The 19,848-nt window shown below is 42.3% G+C and overlaps 1 protein-coding gene across 3 annotated transcripts in view; it reads right to left on the bottom strand.

Moving 5' to 3' along the window:
• The window catches only part of nbr1a (NBR1 autophagy cargo receptor a), a 78,747-nt gene that overhangs the window by 56,683 nt on the left and 2,216 nt on the right, over window positions 1–19,848 (bottom strand). The gene's annotated exons all lie outside the window — the stretch shown is intronic.

The raw sequence follows: 19,848 nt of genomic DNA, 5'->3' as shown, positions 1-19,848 counted from the left end.
AAAAACCCAGAAATTGTTGGAAAAACTCAGCAGGTCTGGCAGCATCTATTGAAGAAAAGCAGAATTAATGTTTCAGGTCACCGAAGACTGAAGAAAAGTCACCAGAACCAAAACGTTAACTCTGCTTTCTCTCCATAGATGTCACCAGACCTGCTCAGTTTTCCCAATAATTTCTGTTTTTGTTTCTGATTTCCAGCATCCGCATTTTTCAGTTTTAATTTTTTTAGTTCCTCCTTCAAATTCATGTTATTAAGTCCTCTTGGAATACAAATGTTCTCACTGACATTACCACCTACAGATTTGCTAATCTATACTAGTTGCTGGGGGGCAATACAGTTTGAGGAGACATTAGAACATGGGCTTGAGTTAGCTCATTCAATTTTTTTTTCAGCCCGAAATGGCAAAGAAAATCTCCACAGGCAAATTGTTCTCACAAATGACAGTATTCTTTCAAATGTGGTAATAAAAACATTTTGATAGAACATTCAGAAATCTCTAAATGCAGTGCACTGATCACAATATTCAAGTCTTGAAATCTTTAGGGCAGAGCAGAGAACGTATTCTGCCAAAACCTTCAATGTTATATTTAATTCATATGGTCAGTGAAGACTGTATATTTAGTAAAGTTATATCCACAAAGCATTTTGATTTCATTCTTGAAAAAGTGCAGCACAATTTCACAAATTATGACATGACATACCACTGCAGCATTTTTGTAACAGCTCAAAAGATTTGACAAGCACTACTCTGGGACAACGAGCAAAAATATAAAGAAAATACAATCTGATGTCAACAGGTTATGAAAGGGCAAATAAGTGGCTATTTGTAAAGGCTTGGGACAATCTCCTGAAATCTACGGCAACCGCGTTATCTGCTCCAGCTTTAAAGTGAGGAAAATCAAATGAGTAAAGGGGAACAAATCAGAGAGAAAAATAAAAGGGCCTGGTGGCATTATCGAGACACTATTAATCCAGAAACTCAGCTAATATTCTGGGGACCTGGGTTCGAATCCTGCAACTGATAACTGATCGACAAATAATCCATTAAAAAAAATCTCTCTGGCTCATTAACATTCTTCAGGGAAAGAAATGCACCATCCTGTTCTGGTCTATATATGACTCCATACTTTCAACAATGTGGATGACTCTCAACAGGCCTCTGAAATGGTCTAGCAAGCTATTTAGTTTTATCAGTCTCGACAAAGAAATGAATCCAGATGGACAATCTGGCATTGACCTAACCACCAGAAAAGACAGGCAGAAACAACAGAAGCGAAAGTGAGGACTGCAAATGCTAGAGATTAGAGTCAAAAGTGTGGTGCTGAATAAGCACAGCAGGTCAGGCAGCATGCGAGGAGCAGGAAGATCGACTTTTCAGTCATAAGCCCTTCACCATGAATGAGGCTGGGAGCCTCGAGGGTGGAGAGATGAATAGAGGGGGTCGGGGCTGGGGAGGGGAAAGTTGAGAGTGCAAACGGTGGATGGAGGTTGGAGTAATGGTGATAGGTCGGAGGGGAGGGTGGAATGGATAGGTGGGAAGGAAAATGGACAGGTCATGAGCATAGTGCTGAGCTGGAAGGTTGGAACTGGGACAAGGTGGGGGAGGGGAAATGAGGAAACCACATTGATGCCGTGGGGTTGGAGGGTCCAGAGGTGGAAGAGGCGGCGTTGGGTGGTAAGAGGAGGTAAGGATGGAGGTGGCCCAGGACCTGCATGTCTTTAGCAGACTGGGAGGAGGAATTGAAGTGTTTGGTGTGGGTGTCCCGGAGATGTTCCCTGAAGCGCTCTGCGAGTAGGCGTCCTGTCTCCTCAATATCGAGAGGGACAGATACAGTAAATGACATGTGGAAGTGCAGGTGAAACTTTGATGGATGTGGAAGGCTCCCTTGGGTCCTTGGATGGAAGTGAGGGGGGAGGTGTGGGCACAGGTTTTTCAATTCCTGCGGTGGCATGGGAGGGTGTGTTGTTGGGGTTGTGGACCTTACGGGGTAGTCAAGGAGTGAACAGTCTTTATGGAAAGTGGATAGGGGTGGGGGGGAATATATCTCTAATGGTGGGGTCCATTTGTATATGGCAGAAATGGCGGAGGATGATGCGATGTATAAGGAGGTTGGTGGGTTGGAAGGTGAGGACCAGGGGGCTTCTGTCCTTTTTGCAATTTGGGGGGGGGGGGGGGGTGAGGTTCGAGGGCAGAGGTGTGGGAAGTGAATGAGATGCGCTGGAGATCATCCATCAACCACGTGGGAGGAGAAATTGCGGTCTTTAAAAGGAGGCTATCTGGTGTGTTCTGTGGTGGAATTAGTCCTACTGGGAGCAGATGTGGCAGAGACAGAGGAATTGGGAATAAGGGATAGCATTTTTGCAGGAGGAGGTGTGGTCCAGGTAGCTATGGGACTCGATGGGTTGATAAACAAAAAACGCATTGCGGCTATAAGAAACTATGTTTTGATAATCTTTCCTTTGCAACTTGTGTTTCCCAAAATTACAGAAATACAGGTCAAGAATAAATTCCAGGTAAAGTGGTGAGAATTAATGGAATTTACACAAAGGTCTTAGCATATCATACATCAATTTTAGTTAATTCCCTTGTTTGGGTACAAAGTTCAAGACAATTGCCAGTCAAGTGGATCGAAACATCCGAAAGTTCTCCAAAGCTCCATGAATATACAAGTCGGCCTGTAAAACCTTAAATGAGCATGCATCTTACATCTTCAGAAGGGTTGTTGCCTTGGTGACAAGGTTTATGAAACCAGTGTACAGTATGGGATTTACAAAGTCCACTGAAACATAAGGTATGTTGACCTTGGTTTCCCACTTGGCTGGGAACCACTAAGAGTATGACAACTGCGTCACCCAATTCTACATGACCTGTAAGCGTTTTAATTTCCAAAACTGAGAACAAACTCTAAGAATATATGGATTTACACGATATATACACACACTTCTGTGATGTTCAAGTGCTATTGTAACGAGGTCAGCCAGGTGGACCGCAGAATCTGGGTTTTTGACTTAGGTTCTTAATTTGGTCCAAATCAGGAAGCCCTGGCTGATAGAACCTCTGACACTCCTGTTTCTACCTATTCACTCCGAGAGCTGGCTCTGAAAAAGCTGGAATAGTGTCAAAGATCTCCACATGTAAATAACGGGTGACTTAATAGAAGGATAGCAGTCTCTGCGGAGTTACTTCATTAGTGACGAGAGAGAAACGTGCTCAAGAAAATTGCTTGCAACAGTTGTTTTTTTGAGTTAAGGTAAGCATTTCTTGCAGTCCAAACTTTGAAGACAGGCTTCCAGAATTAGCCCACAGCTTCACTAGATACCAAACTGTCACAGTTCCCATTTGATTATAGGACAAGATGCTAAGCAGAGTTGCTAATTGGGAGAAGACTCCACACCAGATTAAATCTGATCTTCCATACCCAGGGGGAGTGAGGTGATGAAAGTGCAATGCCAGACAAGACTCCATTAAGCAAATTTACTCCAGGACATGACATTTGGTATCGGAACCACAGCAATAGCCTTGCATGGGTAAGAGACATGGCCAACGAGAGGTCAGGTTCAGTTACATATAAAGTTCAGGTCGGTGCGACAGTCCTGAACAAGCATGTAGACCATATGAAACTTGCCAACGGTGCGAAAGCAAACCATGCCCAACTCCTTGACTGCATTTCCAACAGGGGCCTATGGAAACCTGTGGGTTCTCTCTCATTGTCAAATGTTGAAGATACCTTTGAATCGGACATGGACACTGTGGATGTCACTACTTCAACACTTTAGCCACTTGAAGAGGAGAATGAATTTTTTACGAGACGCTCTGGGCTCTCTAATGCATTACACACTGCCCGTATCTGAGGCAGAGTGGAAAGAACCTGACCTGATGCTAAAATGCCCCAGGAGGAGCAACAAAAAAAGAACAGGCCTAAGTCCTCAGTTTCAAAAGGGAAGGAACATAGTGATTGTAACAAGGTCAGCCGGGTAGACCTCATAGAATATGAGTTCCCTGATTGCAGCTGTTAACCTTGTCCAATTAAGGAACCCTGGCTGACAGATAACAGGAGTGTATAAAGTTGTTTGATGTTTGGGGTTTGTCCGCTCCGGTGGATTTTCAATTAAATCATTAGGACTTGAAAAAAACAGGAGTGTATGTCTCTGGAGAAGGAGCACACTGTGTCCACCAACACCCTGGAGTTGTTTAGGGTGAGGTGGGTGCCGTAGGGAGTGGAGTGCATTATTTCCCCCTCCAATTCTATTTTGATTTAATCCCTGCCCTCCCCTTCACTGTTTGATCACGCAGCATGACCCTTTGATGTGAAGAGCACTGCTTGTCATGGCCACTTGGGTGTTTCTTTTCTTCTTGGTGGTGGTGGAAATTGAATAAAGATTCATGCACAAAAAAAACAGGAGTGTCAGACATCCTGTTCGCTCTGAGATTTGGCTCTGAGGAAGATGGATCAGTGTCAAAGGCTCTCCACATGTAAATGAAGGGTGGCTTGGTGACAGGATACCGGTCTTGGTGTAGTTAGTTCAGCTATCATTGAAGTCTTTTGAATGAATATAAAACAAAATTCCAACTGTTTTGCTTTTATTGTAGAGGGAATCCTGAGATGGTGGAAGTCATAGTTTCATCAGGGAACCAAAAATGTAAAAGACATGGAATCTCAGTGTCTGGACTGGAGAGAAAGGTGCAGCAGACAGGTGGGAAGGAAGGGAGACAGGTAGGACAGGTCAGAAGGTACTTGGAAATCTATGGAATGAAAATTGGGTAAGCTGTACGCTCTGTTAGAGTATTGGTCAGGGTGTAGGTTTGTTTCGCTGAGCTGGAAGGTTTATTTTCAGATATTTCGCCACCATACAAGATAACCTCTTCAGTGAGCCTCCGGATAAAAGCACTGCTGGTGTTTCCTGCTTTCTATGTTTGGGTTTCTTTGGACTGGTGATGTCATTTCCTGCGGCGGTAATTTCTTATGGGGATGTCATTTCCGGTTTATTTCTCGAAGGGTGGTAAATTGGGTCCAAGTCAGTGTGTTTGTTGACAGAGTTCCAGTTGGAATGCTATGCTTCTAGGAATCCTTGTGCGTGTCTGTTTAGCTTGTCCTACGATGTATGTAAGTATACTGATGAGAAAGGGTCATGTCGCTTTGCGGCCAATTGATGTTCATGTATCCTGGTGGCTAGTTTTCTGCTTGTTTGGATAACACATCCATCCTAAGACAAGCCAAACAGAGACATGCACGAGAATTCCTAGAAGCATGGCATTCCAACTGGAACCCTATCTACAAACACATTGACTTGGATCCCATTTACTAACCCCTGAGAAAAAGAACAGGAAATGACATCACCATAGGAAGTGATACCACCACAGGAAATGGCATCACCAACCCAAGGAGACCCAAACATATAAAATAGAAAGCAGGAAACACCAGCAGTGCTTCGTCCGGAGGTTCACTGAAGATGCTACCAGGTATGGTGACAAAACATCTGAAAATGAACCTTCCAGCTCAGTGAGCAAACCTACATCCAGAATCTCAACCTGAGCTACAAATCTTCTCACAACTTTATGGAGTATTGTTCAGTCAATGAAGATGAAAATGAATTTCCCTATGCTGTTAGACATCAGTAGTGACGCTAGAGATTACAGAAGTCTTGGGCACAAGGGTCAAATAAGGAAATGGTAAATTTAAGACTGATACCTGTAAGTATTTAAAAATAAGGTAATCAGCAATCCCAATCTGCAAAGTATCTCAAAAAAATTATCTACATCTCCATACAAAAGTCACAAGGACCTTCAATTCAAAAGGTAGGAGCATGATTCTCACCATTAATGGTGTTGGACACATTGAGTAGCTGTACACTTAAGTATAAATCAGTGTGTGAATTTAGAGTTGCTTTCAGGTTGCACAGTCAAAATTCAATTTCTAAACTGCATATTATTTTGAGAGGTGTGATTGACTAAGTGAGCTGTGATTGGTCATTGGTACTTTTCACGTGTTTCAAAGCATCCATACAGATCCAAGGTATAGTATCTGGTATGTGTCAACCCACTTTATTTACATGACTCCCCAGTACATTCCAGCCATATTATACTTTATGCTACACTCACAACAGAATCATTTCAGGAAATATATTGAGTCCCGTTGCCTGCATCGTTCAATCCTGAAAGAAAGAAAGGCTGTGTCGTGATTTGCATCTCGGCTTCACTGATGTGCTTCACTGAAAATCAGAATTAGTTACACAGGTTTTTCAATTAAATTTCCACAAATTTGATGTTTTTACATTTCGGCATAGCTAACAGGCAGACTCACAATGAAATAATTACTATTTTCAAGCCAATTTGATTGCAGTTTCCCCTCAAGCTGGGCTGACAGTTAACCATGACTATAGAAACTAAATTTACTCCAACAGTACACTTAAAGCTGAATCAACTCATCACCATAACATATATTTAAAAGAAAATTCTAGGTCCAAAATAAGAGGTATGAAAGTCGGTTTAAATCTTCTCAGCTTTAATTTTTTTCAAACTAAAATGCAGAGTTTTTCTTTTCTCTTGGAGCTAGTATATTAGCATAAACTGAGGATAGGCGAACTGATGGAGGACAGAATTGAGGTGGTGGTGGGGAGGGCATTATCGGGATGGCAACCTATTCCTAGTAGTGCAACAGGGATCAATGGTGGGGCCACAATTACTTACAAGCTACATTGGTGTTTGGATATGGAAAGTGAATGTACTATTGCCAAGTTTATGGATGGGCAGGAAAGTAAATAAGAGTGTGACACAGTCTACAAGCAGGCAAAAACTTGGCAGATGGTATATGAGAAAATCTGAGGCCATGCACTTTGGCAGGAAGAATAGAAAACCTGCGTATTACTTGAATCGGGAAAAAATAGCATAAAGCTATAGTACAAGGATTTCAGAGTCCCTATATCACAAAAAGCTAACACAGAAGCTCAGCAGGTATTACGAAGGCAAATGCATGCTAGCCTTAATTTCAAAAGGGAACAGAGTATATTAATAATCATGAGGTCTTGCTAAAACTACACGATGCACTAGTCAGACAGCACTTGGAGTCCAAACAATTTTGGTCCCCTTATCCAAGAAAAGATATTCAAGCACAGAAGGTTCAATAGGTTGACCCCAGATATGAAGGGACTGTCTTTTGAGGAGAGGTTGAGTTAAGAATGATAGGCAACCTTATTTAAAGGAATAAAAAGATTTCTAGAGAACTTGACAGGATAGATGTTGAAAGAGACTGGGACCAAAAGGATAGAATCTCAGCATAAGAGGTTGCCAACACAATACAGAAATGAGGAGGAACTTGTCTCAAAGGAATTCTGTGTAGAGGTTGGGTTGTTAAAGTATATTGTGGGGTGAGATAGACAGATTTGAAATTAGTAAAGGAATTGAGGATTATGGGGCAAATGGCAGCAAAGTGAGGTTGATCAGCCACCATCAATAGCCATGGACAACTAGAGAAAAGGGACAGCATAAAGTTAAAAGAAAGGCCTGACAAACATGCACAAAATAGCAAATTTAAAAACTCCTGTTTAATGGAAATTATACAAAGACCAGTGTAGAGCCACAAAACAAGAACTACTTAAAGGGATCAGGAATGGAAACTTGCCAGGGACATGAAAATCAATAAGTAGTAGTTTTATGGTTATGAAAGGAAAAGGGAAAGTGGGTGGTCAGGAGTAATGTTGGCCCATCGAAGTTGAAAGTGAGGATACTGTCAACGATGATGGGAAATGGCAGATATGTTGAATAATTCCTTTGCTTCGGTTTTAACAATAAAAAGAGGAGGATAATGTCAACAGCAGACAAGGGTAAATCAACACAGGACTGAAAGGTGTTGTACTTAAAATGCGCACATTATACAAAACCAGGCAAATTAGTTTGTAGCGCATATTAAAATTGGTGGATGTGATATTGTCAAAAATCACAAAGACATGGCGGCAAGCGGATCAGGGCTGGGAACTAAACATTCAAGGATGCTCATCTTATTGAAAGGACAGGTAGGTGCACAGAAGTGATACTGAATCGGAGACATGGAATCTTGCATGTAGAGTCAAGGAAACACAGAACCATGAGGAGAGTCATATACAAGCCTCCGACCAGTAGTCAGGATGCAGGGAAGAAAATAAAATCAAGAGATAGAAAAGTGGTGCAAGAAAATAACCATTACACAACTCATTGGGGATTTTAATATGTAGGTGGACTGGGAAATTCAAGTTGGCAATGGATCCCAAGAAAAGGAATTCATGGAATGCACACAAGGTTTTTTTTTGGAGCATCTTGCGGTAGACCTCACCTTGGTTACAGGCAATTCTGGATCAACTGATGTGTAGTGAGGCAGAGATGATTGGGGAGTTGAAAGTGAAGCAACTTCTAGGGACCAGTGTCCACAATATGATAGAATTCACCCTGCATTTAAGAGGTGTACAGTAACATCCCAGAGTAGATTGATTACAAAATGACGAAAAGAAAAAGAAAAAGCATGTAAGGTGGGGAAGATTAGTGAGAACCTAGAGGAATGCAAAACCTTAAAAACCAGTAAAGGATAACTACAAAAAGGAATAAGGGAGGAAAAGGATGAAATATAAGAGTACTCTAACTAGTAATATAAAAGAATTTCAAGAGTTCCTTTAGCAATCTGAAAGGTAAGAGAGAGGCAAGAGTAGAAATTGCATTGCACCAAAATGAAGCTGGGTAAGTATTAATGAAGAACAAAGAAATGACAGAGGAACGGAATAGGTACTTTGCATCAGTCTTCATTGTGGAAGACACCAGTAGCTAACCAGAACTTCAACAGTCAGGAAGCAGAGGTGAGTGTATTGGTCATCACTAAGGATGAAGTCTATAAAATTATGAGATGCGTAGTTAGGTTTGGCAGTCAGAATCTTTTTCCCAGAGTTGAAGTGTCTAATACAAGGGGGCATGCGTTTAAGGTGCGAGGAGGAAAGTTCAAAGGAGATGTGAGAGGCAAGTTTTTTTTTTCAGACAGAGTGTGGTAGGGGTCCAGAATGCAATGCCAAAGGGTGATAGTGGAGGCAGATACGATGGGGTGTTCAAGGGCTTTTAGATAAGCAAGGAATGGAGGGATATAGATCAATGGCTCACAGAAAGGATTAGTTTACTTTGGTATCAGGTTTGGCATAACATCATGAGCTGAAGGGCCCATTCCTGACCTGTATTGTTCTAGGTTCTACAGCAGGATGGTCTGGTGTTGGCAGAGATCCAAAGGAGGTTTTCAACAATGATCCTGGGAATGAAGGGCTTGTCACATGAGGAGTGGTTAAGGACCACTAATATCCTTCATGGAAGGAAATCGACCATCCTCACCTGGCCTGGCCTCCATGTGACTCCACACCTACAGGAATGTGATGACTCTCAACTGCCGTCTGAAATGGCCAAACAAGCCAGTTAGTACATCGACCACTACAAAGTCTCAACTAGGAGTCAAAACTGGATGGACCACCTGGCATCACCCTATGAACCAGAAAAGACAGTGGTAGAAACAGCCTTTTCAATACTTCAAAGTCCTCAGAGTCATACAACACAGAAACAGACCACTCAAACCAATCAATCTATGCCAAGCATAATCCCAAACTAAACTAGTTCCACCTGCCTGTGCCAAACCCATATCCCTCAAAACATTTCTTATTCACATACTTATCCAAATGTCTTTTAAACATTGTAACTGGACCTGCATCCACTACTTCTTCTGGATGTTCATTCCAAACATACATACACATCATACTGTCCCTCATGTCTTTTTTAAAAAATCTTTCTCCTCTCGACTTAATATGCCCCCGAGTCTTGAATTCCCCAACCCTCGGGAAAAGATACCTGTCGTTCACATTAACTATACCCCTCATGATTTTGTAAATCTCAAAGGTCACCCCTCAATCTTCTTCCCTCCAGTGAAAAAAGACACAGTTAATCCAGCCTCTCCTTATAACTCAAATCCTCCATTCCCAGGAACATCCTGGTAAATCACTTCAGAAGCCTCTACAGTTTAATGATATCCTTCTTATAATAAGGAGACCAGAAATGGACACAGTACTCCATAACAGACCTCACCAACACTTTGTACAATCGCAACATAAATGACCCAATTCCTACACTGAAAAGTCTGACCAATGAAGACAAGCATACTAAATAGCTACTCATATGTGAAGCAAACTTCAAAGAATTATGCAGCTGAACCTCGAGGTCTCTCTATTCTACACCACAAATCAAGGACATACTTTTAATTGTCCAAGTCCTGTCCTTTTTTTTTTAAACCATTTTTACCAATTCACCATCCATCACCTTACTAACATCTGGGGGCTTATGCCAAAATTTGGAGAGCTTTCTCACAGACTAGTCAAGCAATAACCTAACAGTCATACTCATTGAGTCATACCTTACAGACAGTGTCCCACTATCTCTGGATAAGTCCTGTCTCATGTGCAGGACTGGCCCAGCAGAAGTGGTGGCACTATGATATACAGTCAAAATGGAGGTGGCCTGGGATTCCTCAACATGGAGTCAGGACCCCATTAAGTCTCATGACTTTAGGTTAAACACAGGCAAGGAAACCTCCTGTTGATTACCACATACTGTTCTCCCTTGGCTGTTTAATCAGTACTCTGCCATGTTAAACAATACTTGGAGGACATGCTGAGGGTTAGGGTTAAGATGCAAAATGTATTTTGAGTGGGGAGTTTCAACATCTACCACCAAGAGTGGCTCGGCAGCAACACCACTGATTAAGCTGGTCGGGTTCTAAAAGACACTACTGTTAGACTGCAGCAGACAAAAGGGAACCAACAAGAGGGGAAAACATGCTCATCCTTAATCAATCTGTTGGCTGCACATGCATCTGTCCGAAACAGCATCGGTAAGAGTGACCGCTGCACAGTCCTTCTGGAGACGAAGCTTTGCCTTCACATTTTCCTTCATTATGTTGTGTGGCACTATCAACATGCTAAATTGCACAGAATTCCAACAGATCTAGCAACTCAAGACTGTGTACCTACGAAGCACCGAGAGCCATCAACAGTAGCAGAATTGTACTCCAGTACGACCTGCAACCTCACGGTATGTCATATCCCTGGTGAATCACTACCAAAAAGTCAGGGGATTAATCCTGACTCAATGGAGAGTGGCGGAGGGCATCCCAGGAGCAGCACCAAGCAGACAGAGAAATGAGGTATCAATCTGGTGAAGTGACCAAACAGGCCAAATTGCATGCAAACAGCATAAGCAGCAAGAAATAGACAGAGCCAAGTGAGCCCACAACAAGTTCTACAGTCCTGCTATATTCATTTGTGAATGGTGATGGACAAATAAACAATTCACGGAAGGAGGCAGCTCCCCATTGTCAATGATGGAAGAGCCTCACACAACAGTGCAAAAGATAAGGCTGAAGCACTCACAGCAATCTTCAGCCAGAAGTACTGAGTGGATGATCCATTCCAGCCTGTCCAGTCGTCCCAAATATTACAGGTGCCAGTCATTAGCCATTTCGATTCAGTCCATGTTATGGATGAGGCCAGACACTCTCAAAACATTTCAAGAAGGTAGCCCAGACCTCGTAGTTTTGAACAGATGTAGAGTGGATATTCCAGGAGTGATGTAGCTGGTCAAAAGCCCAGTTTTAAACAAAACAGAATTTATTTACAGAGTACCAAATACAAAAGAGAACAGAATACAGAATAACAACTTAATCAAAAACACTACAGATTATCCCAACTTCACGATGCTGTTCCAAGTTCCCTTGGAATTAACACTCCTTGGAAAAACACAGGGTCTTCCAGGCAGCTGTTACTTTTGGATTCCCAGCTAACAACTGACCAGCAGCTCTGAACAGCCAGAATGCTCAAAAACCAAACCAAACCAGAGAAAATCTGGGCTGAGAGAATTGGCCTTCTAGTATACAAGTGTTTTTTTTAAACTTAAAAACATTTTACCTGAGTCGGTATTTGTTAGCCAAAATCAAATTGGCCCTAAAATCCATCCAAACCAGATACATCTGAACCTATACAGTTATAACCCCTCTGGGAAAAAAAACAACAAAACCTTGTTAAAGGAGCAGCATTGTCACAACATCAAGAAATGGTTGGAGGCACTGAGTACTGCAAAGACTATGGGTCCTGACAACATTCCAACAACAGTACTGAAGACTTGTGCTCCAGGACTTGCTCTTCCTCTAGACAAATTCTTCCAGTAGTTACAACACTGGCATTTACCTGACAATGTTGAATCTTGTCCACTATGCCCTGAACACAAGCCAGGACAAATCCAACCTAGCTATCTATCACCCAAACAGTCTATTCTTGATCATCTTGGAGTGCAATCAAGCAGCTCAGCAATAACCTACTCAATGCCCATTTTGGGTTCTACCAGAGCCACGCAGCTTCTAACGTCATTACAGCTGTGGTTCAAACATGGAACAAAGGGCTGAATTCCAGGCATGAGAGTAAGAATGAGAGACAGAGTGACAGCCCTTGATATCAAGGCCACATTTAACCAAGTACAGCATCAAGGAGCTCTAGAAAAGCTGGAAACATTGGGCATCAGTGGGCAAACTCTCTACTGGTTGGAGTCATACATAGCAGACAAGAAAATGGTTGTGGCTGTAAGAGGTCAGTCATCTCAGCTTTAGGGCATCACTGCAAGAATTCCTCAGGGTAATATCCTCGGCCCAACCATCCTCAGCTGCTTCATCAATGACTTTCTCTCCATCACACACAGTCAGGTGGGAATGTTCACTGATGACTGCACAATGTTCAGCGCCAGTCGCAACAGCTCAGGTAGTGAAGTAATCCATATTCAAATACGTGAAGATCTGGACAATATCGAGGCTCAGGCTGACAAGTGGCAAGTAATGTTCATATCATGGTCATTGCCAGGCAATGACCATCTCCAATAAGAGACAATCTAGCCACCATATTTTGACATGCAGTGGTGTTACCATCACCAAATCCCCCACTATCAACTTCCTGGATGTTACCATTGACCAGAAACTCAATTTTGCCACATAAACATAGAAGCAACAACAGCAGATTACAGGCTAGTAATACTGTAGTGAGTAACTCACTTCCTGACTGCCAAATGCCTTGTCCACCATCTACAAGACAAGTCAAGAGTGAATTGGAATACTCCCGACTTGGCTCGATGGGTGCTGCTCCAACAGCACTCAAGAAGCTTGACATCATCCTGGACAAAATAGCCTACTTGATTGGCTGCACATCCACAATCATCCATTCCTTCCACCACTGACATGCTGGACAGCACTATGTACTATCTACAAAATGCACAGCAGACATTTACCAAACATCCTTAGATAGCAAACTCCAAACCCATAACCACTTGCGTCTAGAAGGATAAGGGCAGCAAGTACTTGGGAACACTACCATCTGCAAGTTCCCCGTCAAGCCACTCACCATCCTGACTTGGAAACATACTGCTGTTCCTTCACAGTTACAGAGTCAAAATCCTGGAATTCCTTCCATAAAGGAATTGTGGGTCAACCTACAGCAGGTGGATTGCAGTGGTTTAAGAAGGCAACTCACTACCAGCTTTTCAAGAACAACTAGGGATGGGCAATAAATGACGGCCTGCCAGATATGCCCATATCCTACAAATGAATAAAAACAACTCTAGGTCTATACTGAAAGGAGTTTAGAAGGATGAGGGGAGATCGCATTGAAACTTACATGATACTGAGAGGCCTGGACAGAGTGGATATGAAGATGATGTTTCCACTAGCCCATTTTGAGAGACAAAGACAGTCACAGATTGATGGGGTGCCCCTTTAGAACTGAGATGAGGGGGACTTTCTCAGCCAGAGTGTGAGTAGATGGTGGTAGATATTTGGAACTCTCTTCCACCAACGCAGTGAATGCTGGATCACTTGCTAACTTAAAACCTGAGATCGATACATTTTTGTTAAGCAAAGATATTGAGGGATATGAGTGAAACGCAGGTATATGTAGTTAAGCCACAGATCAACTACTGAATGGTGGAACAGGTTTGAGGAGCAGAATGGCCGGCTGCTGTTCCTATCTCATTCAATGCTAGAGTAGGCCTGATGGGCTAAATGGTCTATCTGCACTCACGCCTGATCGACTTTTATTTGTTCCTTGTGGAAGGTGGTGCTGCTTCTGGAGTGAAATAGCCAGTCAATAGTTTTTTTCAAATCCAAGCCATCATATGTCACATAGCATTCAGATTATATCTTAAGAATGCTTAATCATGCACAATGTTAGAGAATAAAATAAGAATTTTGACCAAGTGAAAACTGCAGAATCCAAAGCAGGAAGGAAATAACTGGGAAAAAAAAAGAACTCAAATCTAAACATGCTGAATTAACATCATTCACAGCATAAAAGAGTTGAGGAGGCTATTCCAAGAAGTGAACAAGCTTTAAGTTTTTTTTGAGTTTTAAAAATCAGTTTGATTCAGTGATGATATTCAAGGATACACAGATTCCTTTGTATATTTATACTTTATAATTTGTGAGAAGATTTGTAGCTCGGGTGCTCGTTGTTGTGGTTCTGTTTGCCGAGCTGGGAATTTGTGTTGCAATTGTAGTGGTTTATATTTGCCGCTTCCGGTTGTCAGTTCCAGCTGTCCGGTTGTAGTGTACAAAATCCCATGCAAGGACTGTACAAAACACTACATAGGACAAACAGGAAGACAGCTAACGATCCGCATCCATGAATACCAACTAGCCAAGAAACGACACAACCAGCTATCCTTAGGAGCCACACACGCAGATGACAAGCAACATGAATTCAACTGGGACAACACTACTATTATAGGACAAGCCAAACAGCGAATAGCCAGGGAATTCCTAGAGGCATGGCACTCATCCACAGATTCAATCAATAAGCACATCGATCTGGACCCAATATACCGATCACTGCAACGGACAGCTGGAACTCACAACCAGATGCGGCAAATTCAAACCACTACAAATGCTGGAAGAAAGATCACAGAAGCGCTTCACAGGAGGCTCCCAAGCACTGAGGATGTTACCTAGACAGGGGACGAAACGTCTGCAACACAAATTCCCAGCTCGGCAAACAGAACCACAATACTTTATAATCTCTTTCCATTTAAGAAATACTCTGCATATCTGGATAACCTCAGAATTTTCTACGTTGCATTCCATCTTACATATACTTGCTCACTTATCAAGTCTGCCCCAAATTCTCTTGAAATGAGTTTGCATTTTCCTTCCAACACACATTCCTACCTAGCTTTCTGTCATCTGCAAACTTTAAAATACTACATTTATTTCCATATCCAAAACACTGCTTCATAATGTTAAACACTACAGCACCAATTTCTTCCCTTGAATTTACATTTCAGGGAGATTTGTGGCTCTTCTTAGGTGAGGATAGATACAACATAATAATTAAACTTCTCTGCCATTTTTCTACTTCCCATCCATGATTCTCTCTGCAGCGGACCCACATTTATAGAACATAGAACAGTACAGCACAGAACAGGCCCTTCAGCTCACGATGTTGTGCCGACCACTGATCTTCATGTATGCACCCTCAAATTTCTGTGACCATATGCATGTCCAGTAGTCTCTTAAGTGTCCCCAAAGACCTTGCTTCCACAACTGCTGCTGGCAATGCATTCCATGCTCTCACAACTCTGTGTAAAGAACCCGCCTCTGACATCCCCTCTATATTTTCCGCCAAACAGCTTAAAACTATGACCCCTCGTGTTAGCCATTTCTGCTCTGGGAAATAGTCTCTGGCTATCGACTCTATCTATGCCTCTCATTATCTTGTATACCTCAATTAGGTCCCCTCTCCTCCTCCTTTTCTCCAATGAAAAATGTCCAAGCTCAGTCAACCTTTCTTCATAAGATAAGCCCTCCAGTCCAGGCAGCATCCTGGTAAACCTCCTCTGAATCCTCTCCAAAGCATCCACATCTTTCCTAGAATAGGGCGACCAGAACTGGACGCAGTATTCCAAGTGCGGTCTAACCAAAGTTTTATAGAGCTGCAACAAGATCTCACTGCTCTTAAACTCAATCCCCCTGTTAATGAAAGCCAAAACACCATATGCTTTCTTAACAACTCTGTCCATTTGGGTGGCCATTTTAAGGGATCTATGTACCTGCACACCAAGATCCCTCGGTTCCTCCACACTGCCAAGAATCCTATCCTTAATCCTGTACTCAGCTTTCAAGTTCGACCTTCCAAAATGCATCACCTCACATTTATCCAGGTTGAACTCCATCTGCCACCTTTTAGACCATCTCTGCATCCTGTCAATGTCCTGGTGAAGCCTACAACAGCCCTCTATACTGTCAACGACACCTCCAACCTTTGTTCGTCTACAAACTTGCTGACCCATCCTTCAATCCCCTCATCCAAGTCATTAATAAAAATTACAAACAGTAGAGGCTCAAGGACAGAGCCATGTGGAACACCACTCACCACAGACTTCCAGGCAGAATATTTTCCTTCCTCTACCACTCGTTGTCTTCTGTTGGCCAGACAATTCTGTATCCAGACAGCTAAGTTCCCCTGTATCCCATTCCTCCTGACCTTCTGAATGAGCCTACCATGGGGAACCTTATCAAATGCCTTGCTGAAGTCCATATACACCACATCCACAGCTCAACCCTCATCAACTTTTCTAGTCACATCCTCAAAGAACTCAATAAGGTTTGTGAGGCATGACCTACCCCTCACAAAGCCATGTTGACTGCATTTAATCAAGCCATGCTCTTCCAGATGGTCATAAATCCTATCCCTCAGAATCCTTTCTAACACCTTGCAGACGGCAGACATGATACTTACTGGTCTGTAATTGCCGGGGATTTCCCTATTTCCTTTCTTGAAGAGAGGAATTACATTTGCCTCTCTCCAGTCCTCAGGTACGACTCCAGTGGAGACCGAGGATGCAAAGATCTTTGCAAGTGGTGAAGCAATTGCATTTCTCGTTTTCCAAAGCTGCCGAGGACAAATCTGGACCGGGTCTGGCAACTTGTCAATCTTAATGTTTGACAAAATTTTCAGCACATCAGCTTCCTCTATCTCTATCCATTCCAGCATGTACACTGCTCTTCAAAAGGTTTCTTTCGTAAAGACAGAAGCAAAAAACTCATTTAGGACTTCCCCTACCTCCTCAGACTCCACACACAAATTCCCTATGCTATCCCTGATCAGCCCTACTCTTTCTTTGACCATTCTCTTATTCCTCACATAAGTGTAAAATGCCTTTGTGTTCTCCCTAATCCGTTCTGCCAAGCCTTTCTTGTGCCCCCTCCTGGCTCTCCTCAGACCATTTTTGAGCTCCTTCCTCGCCTGCCTGTAATCCTCTAGAGCAGAGCTTGACCCTAGCTTCCTCCACCTTATGTCAGCTACCTTTTTCCTTTTGACGAGAAGCTCCACCGCTCTCGTCATCCAAGGTTCCTTTATCTTACCAATTCTTGCCTGTCTTAGAGGGACATATTTATTCATCACTTGCAACAACTGTTCCTTAAACAGTCTCCACATGTCTATAGTGCCTTTACCATGGAACAATTGCTCCCAATCCATGCTTCCTAACTCATGTCTAATCGCATCATAGTTTCCTCTTCCCCAATTAAATATCCTTCCATTTTGCCTAATCCTCTCCTTCTCCATAGCTCTGTAGAATGTGAGGCAGTTGTGGTCACTATCACCAAAATGCTCTCCCACCACAAGATCTGATCCTGCCCTGGCTCGTTTCCGAACACCAAGTCTAGAATGGCCTCTCCCCTCGTTGGCATGTCAACGTAATGTCCTCTCCCCTCGTCGGCCTGTCAATGTAATGGCCTCTCCCCTCGTTGGCCTGTCAATGTCAATCATTTCCTAGAAATGTAGAAAATAGGATGACTAGATCTTTTGGCTCATGAGGCTGCTCTACCATTCAGTATGATCATAGCAGGTCATCCAATGTTTTGGCCTGAACGACTTTCTGCAGCAAAGAATTCCAGAGGGTCACCAGTCTCTAGGTGTAGAAAACTTCCTGGCATCTCATTCCTAAATGACCTACTTCATATCTCAAGACTGTGACCTTTGGTCTTCAGGAATATCCTTCCTGTGTAGACCCTGTCGAGTCCTGTTAGAAACCCTAAAAAATTCTATGGAGGTGCCTCCTTCATTCTTCTATAGTATGAACCAAACCAGTCTCTTCATATGTCAGTCCTGCCATCCTGGTAATTAGTTTGGTAAACCATCACTGCACTCCCTGCAGAGCTAGAACAACCTTCCTTGAAGAAGGAGGCCAACACTACAAACAATTGTCTAGGCGTGATCTCACCAAGACCCTGTACAATTGCAACAAGATATGATTACCCTGTACTCAAATACTCTAGTTGTCAATGCCAAATTGTAATTTGCCTTCTTCACCACTTGTTGCACCTACATGCTTGCTTTCAGCAAAGGTGCATTTCTACTTCTTCTTCCAATCTATCCCCATTCAGACCATAATTCCTGTTTTTTTTACCAAAGTGGATAAGTTCATACTTATCAACATTATGTTTCATCTGCATGCATTTGGCCACTCAGAAAAACCTACCCAATCACACTGAAGCATCACTGCATCCTGCTCGCAGCTCACCCATCCACCTAGCTTTGTGTTGTCTGCTAACTTGGAGTTATTTAGTTCCCTCATCTAAACCATTAGTGTACATTACGAGTAAGTGGGGTCCAATCACTGAGCCTTGAAGTACCACACTTGGAACAAGAACTATTTATTGCTACTCTGTTTCCTGTCTACCGACCAATTGTCTGTCCATATCAGTACAATGATACAGACATGTGCTTTAGTTTTATATGTTAATTTCTTGTAGGACATTATCAAGAGTTTCCTGAAAGTCAAAGCATACCTACTGCTTCCCCTTCGTCAACTCTACTAGTAAGAAAAAAATTCTAGAAGATTTTTCAAGCATGATTTTTCTTTTGTAAATCCATGCTCACTCTGTCCAATCCTATCACTGTTTTCCAATTGTTCTGATGTTAAATGTTTTATAATGGGCTCCAGCATTTTCCTGATAACCAATATCATGCTATGATTCAATTTTCTCTCTACCTCCTCTTTTCAAAAAAAAAGATGGGGTTACATTAACAACCCTCCAATCAATAAAAAATAGTTTCAGTCTTTCAAAATTTTTTAGATGACCACTAATGCATCCACTATTTCTAGGAGTACTTCCTGAAATACTCTTGGATGTAGATTTTCAGGCCCTATGGATTCATTGGCCTTAATCCCATCAATTTCCCCAACACCATTTCCCTACTAATTCTGATTTCCTTCAGTTCCTCCTTGTCACTAGATCCTGTGTTCCCCAACACTTCTGGGACATTATCTGTCCTTCATGATAGCAAAAACAATTTATACATTTAATTCACTCTCCACTACAACTTTCCCTGTTTCTGATTGTTAGGATGTACATTGCTTTTTGCAACTAATCATTTTCTCTTCATATGAAAACTAATTTCAAAAGCTTCAGTAGTTATGTTCCTGCAAGCTTGATCTCATACTTGATTTCCACCAATCTCTTAATCCCTTTATACTCCTTTACTGAAATATGAACAACACCCTGCTGGGTCCTCAGGTCAGCCGCTGTATTTGGACAAGTTATATGCCCCTTCCCTGGATCAAACATTATCCTTAGTTTCACTTATTAGCCATGCTTGGGCCATCTTTCCAGTTTTATTTTTGTGCCAGATAGAAATAAATAGTTATTGCAGTCCCTCTGAGAATTCTTCAAACATTTGCCATTTAAGTTACCATTGGTAGGATAAACATCTCACCCATCTGATTTTGGCATTGATTGCCCAAACAAATCACAATGACGTTTGGTGT

This window comes from Chiloscyllium punctatum, chromosome 42 (genome assembly GCF_047496795.1).
Source record: "Chiloscyllium punctatum isolate Juve2018m chromosome 42, sChiPun1.3, whole genome shotgun sequence".
Classification (NCBI taxonomy): Eukaryota; Metazoa; Chordata; class Chondrichthyes; order Orectolobiformes; family Hemiscylliidae; genus Chiloscyllium; species Chiloscyllium punctatum.
This window is presented reverse-complemented; position numbering and strand designations above follow the sequence as displayed.